At 42.6% G+C, this 15,172-nt stretch overlaps 1 long non-coding RNA gene across 1 annotated transcript in view; it reads left to right on the top strand.

Annotated features, from left to right (window-relative positions):
• Positions 1-12,051: 12,051 nt before the first annotated feature.
• LOC308589256 overlaps positions 12,052-15,172 on the top strand; it is a 62,677-nt gene continuing 59,556 nt past the window's right edge. The window contains exon 1 of the long non-coding RNA XR_014009180.1: positions 12,052-14,859. This is a non-coding gene — a long non-coding RNA (uncharacterized lncRNA). The remainder of the gene's footprint in view (positions 14,860-15,172) is intronic.

The following is a 15,172-nucleotide window of genomic DNA, read 5'->3' as shown; positions in this document are numbered from 1 at the left end:
TATTTGTTGTTGACAGCTGTCTGTCTCAAGAGACAATGGAGTGTGCCTCCAGGGGTGAAGTCAAACCGCTGTATTAGCAGCACCAAAGTGACCTCCCCGGGACGTAAGCCTGGGCAGTATGTGTGGAAGGCCTGGGCTGCAGAGACAACAAGACCCTCCTCTTGGCCTTGCTGGTGTGGTCCAAAGGAAAGCAGATTGGCTGCAGGAGTTGCTAGAAAGAGGCATACAAGGCGCCGTCCAACCTTAGGGACTCAACTCTGGATCTGAAAAACTGGGCAAGTGTGTATGTGTATGTGTGTGAGAGAGAAAGAGTGTGTATGTATGTCTATCTATCTATCATCTATCTATCTATCTATCTATCTATCTATCTATCTATCTATCTATCTATCATCTATGACCTCACAGTTTCTATCCTTGTCAACCTATGTACTGAACAAGTAAAAAACCCCAGACTGTAGTATTTAAAACAATTCGCTAAGCAACTGGTATTTAATAATACTGTATGGTTATTATATGAGCCAAGGGTGGGGAACCTTAGACCCAGAGACCAAATGTGGCCCAATCCAGATGTCTCAGTCTGACTCTCAGGACTCTCCCCAGGCCACAACTCTTCCTCAGAGACACCCCTCAGTTCCCCCACAATGCATCCTCCACAAAAATTTACCCCTGGCTGGAATGTCTCCTTGAACTGTGATAAGGCGTAGTGCTTGTCTGTTATGGAGGTATTTGGTGTGTGTGTGTAAACACCTGATTTTTGCATAGCTCAAATGTCACCTACTGTACAAAGGTAAGATTCTCACCTGTTGCTCCACCCACTGTTGGCCTCTGGCCATGCCCACAATCAACATATGGCCCGGGAAAGGTTGTCCATAAGGACATTTGGCTGTCAGGCTGAAAAAGGTTCTTCTTCATCCCTGAAAAGGTCTTAGTCACTCCCTCTCTAAACAAAGAGAAATTGGTCAACTGCCCCCTCTTTGAATCCAATAATGAAAGATAAATTTGCTTTGAAACTTGGAAGGAAAATGTACACATAGCAGTATATGTACCAAAATGAGCAGGCTTATTTTCATACATTGGTTCTGACCCAACTAAAGTTAAGAATGGTTAAGTTCTTTTGAAGCCAATGAAGCATATTACTAGCGACACATACACAGTTCTGGTCTTAAACAAGCCTACTAGGGAGTAAGCCTCCTTAAACACAGTGGGTCTTACTTCCAAGTAAACATGCATAAGATTGCACTGCGCACCTCTGCTTTCAGTGGAGCTTGTACATGACTAACTCTTAACTGGATTGTGGCCACCATTTGAGGATCAGGGTGCCAGTTCCCTGAAAATTCCAGCCACCTATTTTCTCATGTAATTTTTATCTCTGACATTTTGAGAAAACAGCTCTTGCTTGTACCGTGTTTTTTTCAGGCTGGTGCACTGTGTCTTCCAGACTAGGCTACATGCATCAAACTGTCAGGGTGGTGAGTTAAACCATGTGAAAGGGTGTTGCAATTGATGTTGCCCAGTGTGGTGCAGGATGTCACTCAGCAATCTTTACCTAGGATAGTGATAAAAGGGAATTAATTTGGTAAGCAACAATTGCGCACAGCATCAACTGACTGGATCCTCTTCAGTCAGTGGGATTGCAAAGTTGTCAATGGGAAAGTTCTCCCTACGGGAAGTGCAGTGCTGTTATGAATGAGTCACAAAAATGTGAAAAGAGGTATTTTGAATATTTCAAGGCTCGCTGTTTCTCAACAAAATAGGTGCTGGCCCATTTGAAAAACAGCACCTGAAATCTGTATTAGGTTTGCAGCTCTGTTAGGCCAACCAAAATGCCACGAAAAGTGGAGGCAAGCTCTTGAGATCTCCAGAACTCTTAACCAGGCTAGATTAGCCTTCTTTGACCCAGTGCCATTCAGTGGGACTGCTAAATTCTCTGATAGGTTGGAGTGCACTGCTCAAGCCTCGTTTGGGTCCATGGGAAGCCCCCCTCTCCCAGAGAGATGCCTAATCTCTGGGTCTCCGGTTTGACACCCACACTGGGCAAAATATTCCTGCAGGGGGCTGGACTACGTGACCCTCGCCCTTTCCAACTCTTCAGTTCTATGATTCTATAAGGCCTGTCTGTGGTCAGGAAGAGGAGCAATCCAATAAGCAGACCACCTGTGTCCACAAAGAAGGAAATAATAGGTAAAGGGAAGACAAAATCCCCATTTTTCTACATGCCTGGCCCCACTTGCAGTATATTCAATATGACTTCAAATCGTTCTAAATAGAAATCAATTGATGTTTTGCTATTGATTTTGACACAAGCAGGCTTTGGTTCTTACTTGGGAGGCCTCTAGATGGTGCTTAGAAAAACTGGGACTTAGAGGGCATGATAAATTTGTTCTGGCACACAGGTGAAGAACCCAGTGAACATTGAAAGGAAATGGCACAGGAATTATCTGCCGACAAAGCTCACCTAACACGAAAAGAAAAGGGTAATGCGTTACCAAATGTCAACTCTTCGGTTCTGAACAGTATGCATTACAACAATAAAATGAGTATTCCCTATAAAATTATCTTTGAAAGCTTAAGTTCTGCTAACCCCCATGCAAACATGGTGAATACCTGCTTTCTGAAGTGTTTTGTTTTGATTGATACCAACAACAAAAGCTGCAGATATTGGAGCAGATTAGACTGCGGATGTTATGTATTCTTACGGAGAACCGGCTTTTCAAAAATTACAGTTGGGAAGGTCTGGACAGTTTTCATTAGTTTTAGAAATTCTGAGAGCTGGTTCACAAGCGGAGCTTGTTGGTGCATTGTCTGTGCATAAGGAGAGACTGGAGTTAAGTCTGAGCACATCACCCTGATACGTATAGAGAATAAATTTGTCACACAAGGCCCAGACATGTACAACCACATGTGCATGTAACCCAGTCATGTTGTTGTTATTCACATTTGTTAGACACTTATTCCATACAATGCCTTGAAGACCCATCAAAAGATAGCATTTAAACAGCAGACATATCTCCTGTCATAACCTCCCTCACTGAGAGGTATTGTATTTCTGCTTAATTAAATATTTCTCAGTTTGCATATCTACCTATATCTTAGTAAGGGTAAATTTTATGCAAATACAAGTGGCCACACTATTCCATTGTATTGATGGCATCTATCCCATGTTCTTATTCCTTGGCAAACACCTAATGAACCTACAATATTTGGGCAATGCTTGGAAAACTCATAAAGTCTGCATTTAACTGAGCTATCCGGCTGGAAACATGAGTGAACAGAATTGGCAGCCCTGTCTCCAGTAGACTGCCCAATGTTAGTTAAGATGCATGCCTCTCATTGAGTTTTATTACATATATTAAACATTTACAGCTGATTTCTCTCTCACCAAACCACCTCTATTTCCTAAACTACATTTCCCAATATAAGCACAAGATGGCACTCTCTTACTGCCTTTCATCCGGGCTCACGTCACTCGTACAGGAACATTGCGCTCAAACAAAATCCCTTCAGAAGTGATAATGTTAGCTTTTCTGCTGAAAAGTGTGGGAATGTTCTGGGGTGCAGGAGAGGATATATTGACTAATTATATCCTTGTCCAACTTGTGCTAACAAGTTCCCAAAATATCAGCAGAGTTTATAGACATTCCCCTTTAAGTTCGCAACGGTAACGTGTGCACAGGTTCGCTAGAACCTCTATAATAATTACTCTGGTAATTTCCCCTTTGTTCCCTCTTAAAATACAAGACACAACACAGTCTTTATAAAAGTATAAAAGAGTTTACTCACGATCTGTTCACAATATGATCCCAGACGGCAGACAGGCTTAAAAAGGTAAAATACACTTAGAATCTATCTTATAGGAAGATAGCCCTCTCCTCTCTTGGCTGAGAGCCAAGAGGGCATCCTGCTTCTTCGAAAGGTGATGGCAGAGAGAGAGAGATGGCTGCCTGCCCTGTGCTTTTTTGTCATTACCTGCACAGGTGAGGCCACACCCACCTCTGGTCACATGTGGAGGAAGTCCGTCCCCAGGAAGTTTACCTGCTTGATGGACAGACATCCCTCCCCATGTTGTAACATGTATACTCTAGGAATGTTGTCATTGACTGCTCCTGTGTTTACATCCCACATACCCCTTCTCAGGCAATACAACATATACAAAACATAAACAACTTTATTCAACCACCCAGAGTCCCAGCTTGACACGTAGATTCTGGAAACTCTCTCTTGGTAGGGGTTTCGTCAGGATGTCAGCAGTCATCTCTTGGGTGCTGCAGTAGGATAGTTCCACAAGTCCATCCTGGATCATCTGGCGTATGTAGTGGTATTTAACCCCAATGTGTTTTGTTCTGGCCAGGAACTTCTCACTCTGCGTCAGCTTCAGGCAACTTTGATTGTCCTCTAGCAAGCTGACAGGCCCTTTTCTCACCAACCCAAAGTCCTTTATGAGTTGATCAAGCCAGGCGATCTCTCTGCAGGCTTCTGTTGCTGCAACGTACTCTGATTCTGTGGAAGATAATGCTACACAGCTCTGTTTATAACTGCCCCATGAAACAGGTCCATCCCCAAACATGAAAACATGACCACTTGTTGATTTATAATCAGCATTATCCCCAGCCCAATCAGCATCAGTATACCCAACCAACTTAGGGTCTCTGACGGCTGGTAACCTTAATTTACAATTCATGGTACCCTTCAAATATCGCACCACCCTCTTTACACCTGCCCAATCATGCTCAGTGGGAGAATTCACTTTTCTGCTAAGAATCCCCACAGCATTAGCTAAGTCAGGTCTACATGTGGTAACTAAATACAAAAGTTTACCAATCGCCGACCTGTAGTCATTGTTGTCTGGCAACTGCTTCGAATCCTGCTGATTCTTCAGGAAGTCAGTAGCCATCGGTGTAGCAACTGGATGTGCGTCTTGCATCTGCATGTGCTCAACTAGCTCATGGATCTTCTGTCTTTGGTTGAGAAGAAATGAGCCGTCCTCTTCTCTTTCCACCTGGATCCCGAGGTAATACTGGACATCTCCTAGCTCCTTGACCTCCACCTCCTTGCTGAGGTGTTTTACTATCTGTGTATAGTCTTTCTCACTTGCTGTGGCAATAATCAGGTCATCAACAAATGCTAGGATATATGAGAATTGTCCATTATTTGACCTACTGTACAAGCACTTGTCAGCGTCGCCTTGCTTGTACCCAAGTTGCGTCAGCATTTTATGCAACTTCTGGTTCCAGGCTCTGGCAGCCTGTTTAAGTCCATAAAGTCCTTTCTGCAGTTTGCACACTAGATGTGCCTCATGTGGTTTTACAAAACCTTTGGGCTGCTTCATGTAAATTTCCTCTGAAATCTGCCCATGTAGAAAAGCGGTAGCAATGTCTATGTGTTTCACCCTCATTTTCTTGGAGGCTGCAATGCTTAAAAGCATTCTTACGCTGCTGTACCTCACAGTTGGTGCAAAAACTTCATCATAGTCTTCACCAAAACGCTGTGAAAATCCCTGTGCCACAAGTCTAGCTTTGTAGCGCTGCACTTCTCCTTCTGACCCCTTCTTAACCTTGAAAACCCATTTACTGCCAATGGCCTTCTTACCGGGAGGCAGCTCAGTGAGTGTCCAGGTCTTGTTCTGATGCAGTGCATCCATCTCCTCCTGCGCGGCCTTCCTCCAGAGACTGGCTTCTGCAGCTGGCATCTCCTGTATCTCTTCCCAAGTGGAAGGTTCCTGTGGAAACGCCGACCCTGCAAAGTAGGACAACCGTACTGGTGGGACACCTTTGTTGGTTCTGGATGAGATCCTGACCTCTGGTTGTGCGACCGCATCAGCTTCCTCATCCTCCTCCAACGCAGGCATGTCCCCATCTGAATCCTCATCTTCGTCTCTGGTGCCGCCAGGGTTCTGGTTCTCTGCGTCTTCTGGTGCGTCGCCTGTATGGGGCGCTGTAACACTCGAAGGCAGATAATTACTTTGTGGGGTCTCAAAAGGGAAATATACAAACTCTTGAGTCCTTTCTGACTCATCTGAAGAATCCACAACAGTGTTCTTAGTGTCTACTTTTCCATATTCATCAAAATAAACCGCATGGTATGCATTTGTCTTACCAGTTTGTAAGTCCATAATTCTGTATCCTTTGCCTCCAGAAGCATATCCCACAAGGATACCTGCTTTTGCCCTGGAGTCAAGCTTGTGTCTGTGTTCCTTGGGCACGTGGAAGTAACACGGACTTCCAAACACACGTATGTGCGACAGATTGGGAGCTTTCCCATGCCAAAGTTCAAATGGTGTGCGCTCTGCACCTCTAGTTGGCAGTCTATTCTGCAAATAGACCGACGTGTACACTCCTTCGGCCCACAGCTTTTGTGGCAAACGTGCATCCTTTAGCATGCACCTTGTCATGTCCATAATGGACCTAAACTTTCTCTCAGCTATGGCATTCTGCTGTGGTGTGTAAGGAATTGTGGTTACGTGTGCAATTCCTTCCTTGGCCAGGAGAGCCTGCATTTCATTTGAGCAGTACTCACCTCCATTGTCACTCATTAACACAGCTGGAGCTCTCTGGAATTTGTTCTTGACCATGGCAATGTATTCCTGGAGCTTCTCCACTGTCTCACTCTTCTCTTTGAGGAAATATACAACACAAAATCTTGAAAAGTCATCCAGAAATATTAAAATATATCTATTCTTTCCCAGTGAGGGAACATTCATGGGTCCACATATGTCAGTGTGCACTATGTCAAGCACTTTGTTGCTCCTTTGTTCTGCACAACGTGGAAATGAAGGTTTTATAGCCTTCTCAGTAATACAGCTTATGCACTTTGCTGGAGCTTTGTTGCTCTGCTTTACCTGCAAACCTCTTACAAGATTTCTTTTCTGTAGATCCAGAATGAGGCTGGCGTCCCTGTGTCCTAGCCTTCTGTGCCATAAGTCTAGATCTGCTTCATCCTTCTGGCTGGAATGTGCCACTTTTGCAGACTGGTTCTCTGAAAGATCAAGCTCATATACACCATTTATTAGCTTTGCTTGAGCAAACACTTTGCCATTTCTAGTCACTTTACATTCTCCATTTCCAAATGTGACCTGGAAACCTTTCTTGTCCAAAGTGGACACGCTGATTAAATTGCAGCTCAGCTCTGGAACGTACAAAACTCTAGAGATTGTGTTCTCAATGCATTCATTGTTTATATTGCATTTCAGGCTCATGGAACCTGCACCTTTTGCTTTAACAATGTTACCATCTGCAATCTCAATTTCAGATCCTTCTTCATCATTTATTTCATTAATCTCATTAAAATAGTCCCTTTTATATGAAAAATGCGAACTCGCTCCTGAATCTAAAATCCATTTATTACGTTTATTTTCACGATTCTGGACAGCTAAGTTCCTTTCTTGCAGTAACCATGTGCATTCACATTTCCCCTTCTTTTCCCCTTTTGGCTGAAAGGGGTGGGGTTTCTTCGCTTTAGGAGCTCTGCAGTTCTTTGCAATGTGTCCTTCTTTGTTACAATTAAAGCAAATCACTTTCTTAGGCATCTCTTTGGACTTTGTACATTGCCAAGATGCATAACTGCTGTCCTTGCTTCTAGCATTTCTCACTGGAGATTCAGCTCTATCTCTGCATTCTTCTTTTAAATAACCAATCAAGTCTTTAAAAGTCAGACCTTGTTTATGAGCCATCAAACTTACAAATGCGCTAAAGCGTGGTCCAAGTGATGATAACAAAAATGCTATCTTTGTATCCTCATCAAAAGCTTTGGGAGTCAGATCAATTCTTTGAATAATCTCAGTAAATTTGTTGATGTGCTCTGTGAATTCCTCTTTTGAATTCATCCTCAATCTGGTTAATTTACACACCAAGTTTCTGAAGCTGTTTATGCTAGATTCTCCATATACGCGCTCAATATCTCTTAAGATTTGAGATGCATCATCTGTACTATTTATTAATGATAGCTGCTCATCACGAAGTCCACTCAAAATTATGTGTCTAGCTTCGCTGTTCATACGTTTCCAAGCACTTATCTTGGCTAAATCCTCCTCAGACGATCCTGTAGGCTGAGGCTTTAAAGCTTCCAAAATATGCTTATAATCTAAACATGCTATCAAGCGCTGCTTCCAGTGCATGAAATTGTACTCATTCAGCACAGGCATTCCTAGCTTCGCATCACTATCAAAAGCTGCTCTAGCCATCTTAAAATCCAAAATTTGAAAATTCTTCAAAATTTCAAAAATTTCTCAAAATTTTAAAATCAAAATCTCAAAAATCTCAAAATGCAAAACAATTCTTCACTGCCTTGGGTCACTGTGAACTCTGAGGGAAGGGGGGGGGTTGCTTAATCCCCACTGCACAATGGAACAAAGGACCATGTGCTTACCAGGAAGTTAACTCAGAAAAATACTACTCAACTCAAAATCACAATCCAATGCAATCCTTCAAAAATATGCAGAAATATGCAATACTGGGGCCATTTACCCTTTGTGGGAATGTTCTGGGGTGCAGGAGAGGATATATTGACTAATTATATCCTTGTCCAACTTGTGCTAACAAGTTCCCAAAATATCAGCAGAGTTTATAGACATTCCCCTTTAAGTTCGCAACGGTAACGTGTGCACAGGTTCGCTAGAACCTCTATAATAATTACTCTGGTAATTTCCCCTTTGTTCCCTCTTAAAATACAAGACACAACACAGTCTTTATAAAAGTATAAAAGAGTTTACTCACGATCTGTTCACAATATGATCCCAGACGGCAGACAGGCTTAAAAAGGTAAAATACACTTAGAATCTATCTTATAGGAAGATAGCCCTCTCCTCTCTTGGCTGAGAGCCAAGAGGGCATCCTGCTTCTTCGAAAGGTGATGGCAGAGAGAGAGAGATGGCTGCCTGCCCTGTGCTTTTTTGTCATTACCTGCACAGGTGAGGCCACACCCACCTCTGGTCACATGTGGAGGAAGTCCGTCCCCAGGAAGTTTACCTGCTTGATGGACAGACATCCCTCCCCATGTTGTAACATGTATACTCTAGGAATGTTGTCATTGACTGCTCCTGTGTTTACATCCCACAAAAAGAACAGCAAATGGACTTCTCAGAGTTCAGAAGTCTTAGTGGGAAAATGCCAGATGAAGTGAAGGCTCATTTTAGTATACAGAGAGAAAACTCCTCCCAAAGTAGAAGGGTAACAATGCAATTTTGTGCACGTCTTCTCAGAAATAAGTCTTGCTTCGTTTAGTGGCACTTACTTAAGTGGGATAGCAGCCTGAACTGAATTACCCGAACTGCTTTGTTCTATCATTCAAGCAATGCACCCAGTGCATGCAACATTAGAAACAAGCTGGCTTTGTTCAAAATCCACCACGGTGCATGAACACAGATTCCCCAAGTGTCTCTATTTTTCTAGGGACAGTCCCAGATTTACAGAAGCCATTCCAATTTCTGATTTGATCCTGGAATGTCCTGTTTTCTCTTAGGACATCCCTAATTTGATTGGAGAAATGTTGGAGGGTTAAGTGACCCCTGAGCCAGGGAGATACAACCTTTAGAAGACGTCTGAAGACAGTCCTGTATAAGGGATATGTTTAATATTTTATGTTTTATTCTCTTTTTATATATGTTGGAAGCCTCCCAGAATGGCTAGGGCAGCCCAATCAGTTGGGCGAGTTGTTGTTATTGTATCTCTATTTTCATCAGAAAAATGTTGGAGGACATGTGAACATCTGGGTTGACAGAACTCCTCAGGGAAAGCCAGGCCCCATTCCTTCTTTGGAGGGCCCTTCGGTCGGCTGCTTTCATAGCTGGCCTGCACCAACCAGATCATCTGAGGGCCTCATGCCTTGGAACCCCCATTACCATGCCACAAGGTAAACATTGGAGCAAGTGCTACCAGGAAGGCAGTTTGCCAGTTGACAGCCTCTCTGTTGTCCTCACTTGTGTCCTCAGGGCAATGAATGAAGGGCAGGCCAGTCTGTTAGTAGCAGGTATGGTAGACAGAGTCTGAAGCCCTGTAACTGGCAAATGCCCACCCCACCCCACCCCCAGTCCCCATCCTGGAATGCTGGACCTGGGAAAATAGGACTGTATGAATCATGCCCGCTCCTTAAGAACATAAGACAAACCCTGCTAGACCAGACCGAAGACCCATCTAGTTTTGTTCTCATGATGGCCAACCAGGTCCCTGTGGAAAGTTCTCACAAGCTTCCCATAGGCATCAGATTGGCCACTGTGGCTACTGACACATGACACCTATGGCCTCGACATACCCATCTGCTTTGATTTTGTGTCCTGGTTTTTTAAGGCTGGCCGCAATGGGAGCAGAACTGGTTGCTCAAGTCTGTGCTCCAACCTCCTACATAAAAGCATTGTAGTCACTCTACCTTGTTTTTGTCATTTCTTTTAGGTGTGTAGCTCTCTTTAGGTGAGAACACCGAGTGTGTCCTTTGGAAGGATGTGCTTTGAAGAGGAATAAAGCACCATGAGAGGGAATCTAAATCAAGTCAAGCTGAACCCTTTCACCAGGAAGGACCATACCAGATACAGTGGTACCTTGGGTTAAGTACTTAATTCGTTCCGGATGTCTGTTCTTAACCTGAAACTGTTCTTAGCCTGAAGCACCACTTTAGCTAATGGGGCTCCTGCTGCCGCCGCTCCGCCGGAGCCCGATTTCTGTTCTTATCCTGAAGCAAAGTTCTTAACCTGAAGCAGTATTTCTGGGTTAGTGGAGTGTGTAACCCGAGGTACCACTGTACTATTAAAAATAAAATAAAATTGAATAACCTCCTCATGTGCAGATGGTATGATTAAATGAACATCGTATTGTGTAGTTACATACAGGTGTCAACTCAGCATACTCTCCAACGTTTCTCCAATGAAAATAGGGGTGTCCTGTTCCATAATAATATTATTAATACTAATTTTACTGTTCCCTGCCCATCTGAGAGGGTTGCCCCAGCCACCCTGGGCAGCTTCCAACATAATATAAAGGCATAATAAAACATTAAATAAAAACTTCCCTATACAGGGCTGTCTTCAGATGGCTCAGGGGTCAGATAACTCCATACCCTCCAATATTTCTCTGATGAAAATAGGGACGTCCTAAGGAAAAGCGGGGCATTCTGTGATCAAATTAGAAACCTGGACAGCTTCTGTAAATCTGGGACTGTCCCTGGAAAACAGGGACACTTGGAGGGTTTGCTTCAATAGTCCAAAGACAGTTGTACTGCTACACCATATATTTGACCTCAGCCATAAGGCCAAGAAATTCACGGCTTCCCCATTGAACCAGGGATCTGGGCAGATTCGTAAAGGATAGGTCTAACTATGACTACTACCCATGTTGGTTATATGGAGCCTCTGTGTCCACAGGAAGTCTACTTTTCTGTGCTCTCCAATTACACCATTGGGAGAGGACCATTGCTTCTGAGCCCTGCTTGTGGACTTCCCAGAAGCATCTGATTGGCTACTGTAGGAAGCAGGATGTAGGTCCTAGATGCTTGGAGTGATGTGATGGCACTATTATGTTCTTGAGCTAATTTCCCACTGATTCAGTGAAGTGGGAAAGCTCCACTTTGCTTTGTTAAAATACCGTATTTTTTGCACCATAACACTCACTTTTTCCCTCCTAGAAAGTAAGGGGAAATGTCTGTGCGTGTTATGGAGTGAATGCCTGCGGGTGGCGGGGGGGATCTGCTGCAGTCGTGAGCAGAGGATCCATGGTTCCCCTTCCTTCCCTCCTCCGTGGTTACAAAGCATGGATCCACATGGATCCTCAGGATTTTTGCATTGGGCTACTCCAAACTCACTGTCAGATCACATGTCTGTGGCCATAGCATAAACCATAAAAATCATATATCCACTATTTCGTTTAGAATATTTTTTTTCTTGTTTTCCTCCTCTAAAAACTACGTGCGTATTATGGTCTGGTGCGTGTTATAGAGCGAAAAATACGGTATATGAGTGAGAATGCGTCAGAGCCAGGCCATTGTTGGGACTAATACATTAATTTTAAAACACTTTTATCATATATGTTGAAGATGCCAGAAGGCTATGGGCTTATGGCAACGTGATGATTAAAGTTATATTTCAAACAGATTTAAACTGAGATTATCCCATCTGCCTACTAAATATTGTAAAACGCAGTCTTCTGGCGATCTATCAGCTACACGTGTTATATATTCTTTCTATGGCTAGGATATTAAATGCCCAAACCTGGAAAGTTAAGCCAAAGAGTCCCATTAAGGTAGAATTAATATGAAAGTTGTGGAAACACCTTGGGGTTGTCAAATTTATGCAGGTCAGAAACTTGCATAAAAGAGAATTAAAAATGAAAGGGTCATGGCAGCACCTTCACAACACTATAGCTGATCCATAGTCATTTAGAAATTATAAGGGATATCATTATTTTAATACTCAACATGAGAGGAATGAATTGTATTGAATCTTAATACATTTTCTACTAGTAATGTTGTTAATAGGATAAAAATTGGAACCACGATTCCTTTTACCTCTGTAGATCTACATATTCTTGAAGTCTGACCACTGTTCAGTTCTGAAGTATTCAATTGACAACCACTTTCAAAGACAGTAGTGTTAAGTAGTTTTCTTAACAATAGATGCTTGTATAATAACTGCCAATCATGACATGAGTTGGATTATTGCAAACACTGGCCTGGCACACAGACCACGCACATAATTCACTCAGATGCTGCATATCACTATTTGGCAATCTACATCACAGCAAGTCTTAGGCAAGTCAAATGCAGTCTAATCCAAATTCACATTGGCACCTCTTGAATATTGTATGCATCTCAGCAAGATAAAGTGCATTTCCATGCCATTATGCGGTCCTTTTCAGGTTCCTTTTGACATTATTATAACAAATCCTTTTGTAATTCAAGGTATAGCGCAAAGAAAGACCTTGCAAAACTGTTCTTTCTAGCTATACAAATGCTTTGGCAAGTCCACATTTGAAAAGAACCCTGATTGCCAAAGCTATTCCTACTGTTCTGAGATTATGTGGCACTTTACTTGAGTTTGGGAAGATGGACTCTGAACTTTAAAGTCTGCTTTTACAGACAAAGGAAGATTTCTGTAGATGTGCAGAAGAGAAAGGGACTGTGTCTCTAGCTTTGATTACAGATAATTATGGAACTATTTATCTCAGAGATAATGGCTTTCATCCTAGCCAAATCACCAGATGAACCCTTTTATGTTTCTCTTACATAAATGACTAGTTGCCGTTCACTGATATGAAGAGGAAGTAGGGATAGTGCAATGGGAGCAATGCCTGGCCTGGACTCTACTAATAGGGACACCATTGAGTGAGTTCAAGATGTAAAGAGAGACACTCTTTCCACCTGCACACCCCATCATCATAATATGAGCATCACATGTGCAACATGTCAATATAATGGCCCAGCCCCCTTAGTGCTCTGATACCTGCATTGGCCCTTCTATCCCAAAGGAGACATTGGATTGTCTGAACCCACTGTCATGGTCTCAACTTGGGGGGAGTAACTTAAAATGGTTGCTGTGACCAGCACAGTGCTTTGCTTTCTGATGTTCTATCACTTCTTCCATTCTTTTTCTGCTTTTTGAAACATACTGTTTGCCTGTTCTTTGTTTTTGTTTTTATTGTAGCTCTGAAGTTGCATAAACCACCCTGGGGATTTGTTTGAAAGGCAGGGTGGAAATCTCTATAATACTTAATTGGAAGAAGGCACCAAATTAGTTTCGATTGTGCTTCGGTTCATGGAAAATTATGTCCACTCGCCAGTATGTAGTATTACATGACTAATACAAAGCTCCTGTTAACAAGATGCGGTGTGATGGGCTGGGCTGGGGAGCAACACAAGTCACTCACATGCTGTGCAAAGAGCATGCATTGCAATGGAGCATGTGGAAATCTCGAGCCTTTGAGAAGTACATTTCACCATAAATTATCCTGTAATTGCTTGGCAACCATTACACTAGCATAATATGTTATTTACAGATATAGTCAAAATTATAATTGTGTCTAAGGTACAGGCAGCTAAATCGGTAACTGAATGATTCATTCCCTAAATGCTTCAAGGCAACTCCAGGTGGCAAATATACCTGGAGCTGTATGGAAAGTCATTAGTATTTACCAGCAAGTCATTGCCAAGAAGTTGCCAACCTCTGGTCTTGTGTACGATGAGATGGTAAATGTGATAAGACACTTGCTGAAAACCCCAAGACAGATTTCCAATTACTTTCCATTAGTCAGATGGTGAGATGGAGGTTCTTTCCCCATCCTGCTTCACAGCAGTGACGGTTCACATGAGTTTTGGGGCATAGCGGCTGTGTTAAATTTGAGGATATGGCAGCCCCTAGGCCAGGGTTAGCCAATGTGGTGCCCTCTAAATGTTGGTGAACTATAGGATCCATCATCCCTGACCGTTTGCCATGCCAGCTGTGGCTGATAGGAGTTGGAGTCCAACAACAGGGCACCACATTGGCTAAACCTGCCCTAGACACCTGGCACGCTGGCTGCATAAAACATCATCATCACCATCATCATGTATTATTTATACCCTGCCCATCTGCCTGAGTTTTCCCAGCCACTCTGGGCGACTCCCAATCAAATGTTAAAAACAATACAGCATTAACATACAATTATTTGTGTTCTGTGGGCTGCTATCTTTTCATAACAGCACAACAGGCTATGATTTTAACTTTTGTTACACTCATTCAACCACAACTCTGCAATCCCTGACTCTAGCTCCAAAGTATACTAAGAATGTTATATATCTATCCTGTAACTATCTTGTTGTTTTTTGAGAAAGCTGCATTTTGATCCAATTTTCCCCAAACCAGGTTTGTTCCAAATGGAGAGAAAGAATGACCTAGCAGTGTTTTAGGTAATGCATACACATTACTTTCAGCTGAAAGTAGTGACATGGAGTTTTGATACACCATTTGTCTTTTCTCTGTGACAAGGCGGTTCTGGAGATCATAGTTGATGACTATCTCTGACAAGTCAGTTGCATTGTAAACACAATATTTTTGACACCTATCTTTCTGGGAAGCAATACCACTACATTCATAATTAACATTCAAATATGGAAAACAGCTTAAGGGAAACAAATGGGGTTTGCTGTACCATTAACCTTAGCAAAGATTTATTTCCTGGAACTAATGCTTGAATTATATTTTTGATCAAAGAACTTTACC

This window comes from Podarcis bocagei, assembly GCF_964188305.1.
Source record: "Podarcis bocagei genome assembly, chromosome: 6".
Lineage (NCBI taxonomy): Eukaryota > Metazoa > Chordata > Lepidosauria > Squamata > Lacertidae > Podarcis > Podarcis bocagei.
Note: the sequence above shows the minus strand (reverse complement) of the source record. Positions and strands in the feature narration are given on the sequence as shown.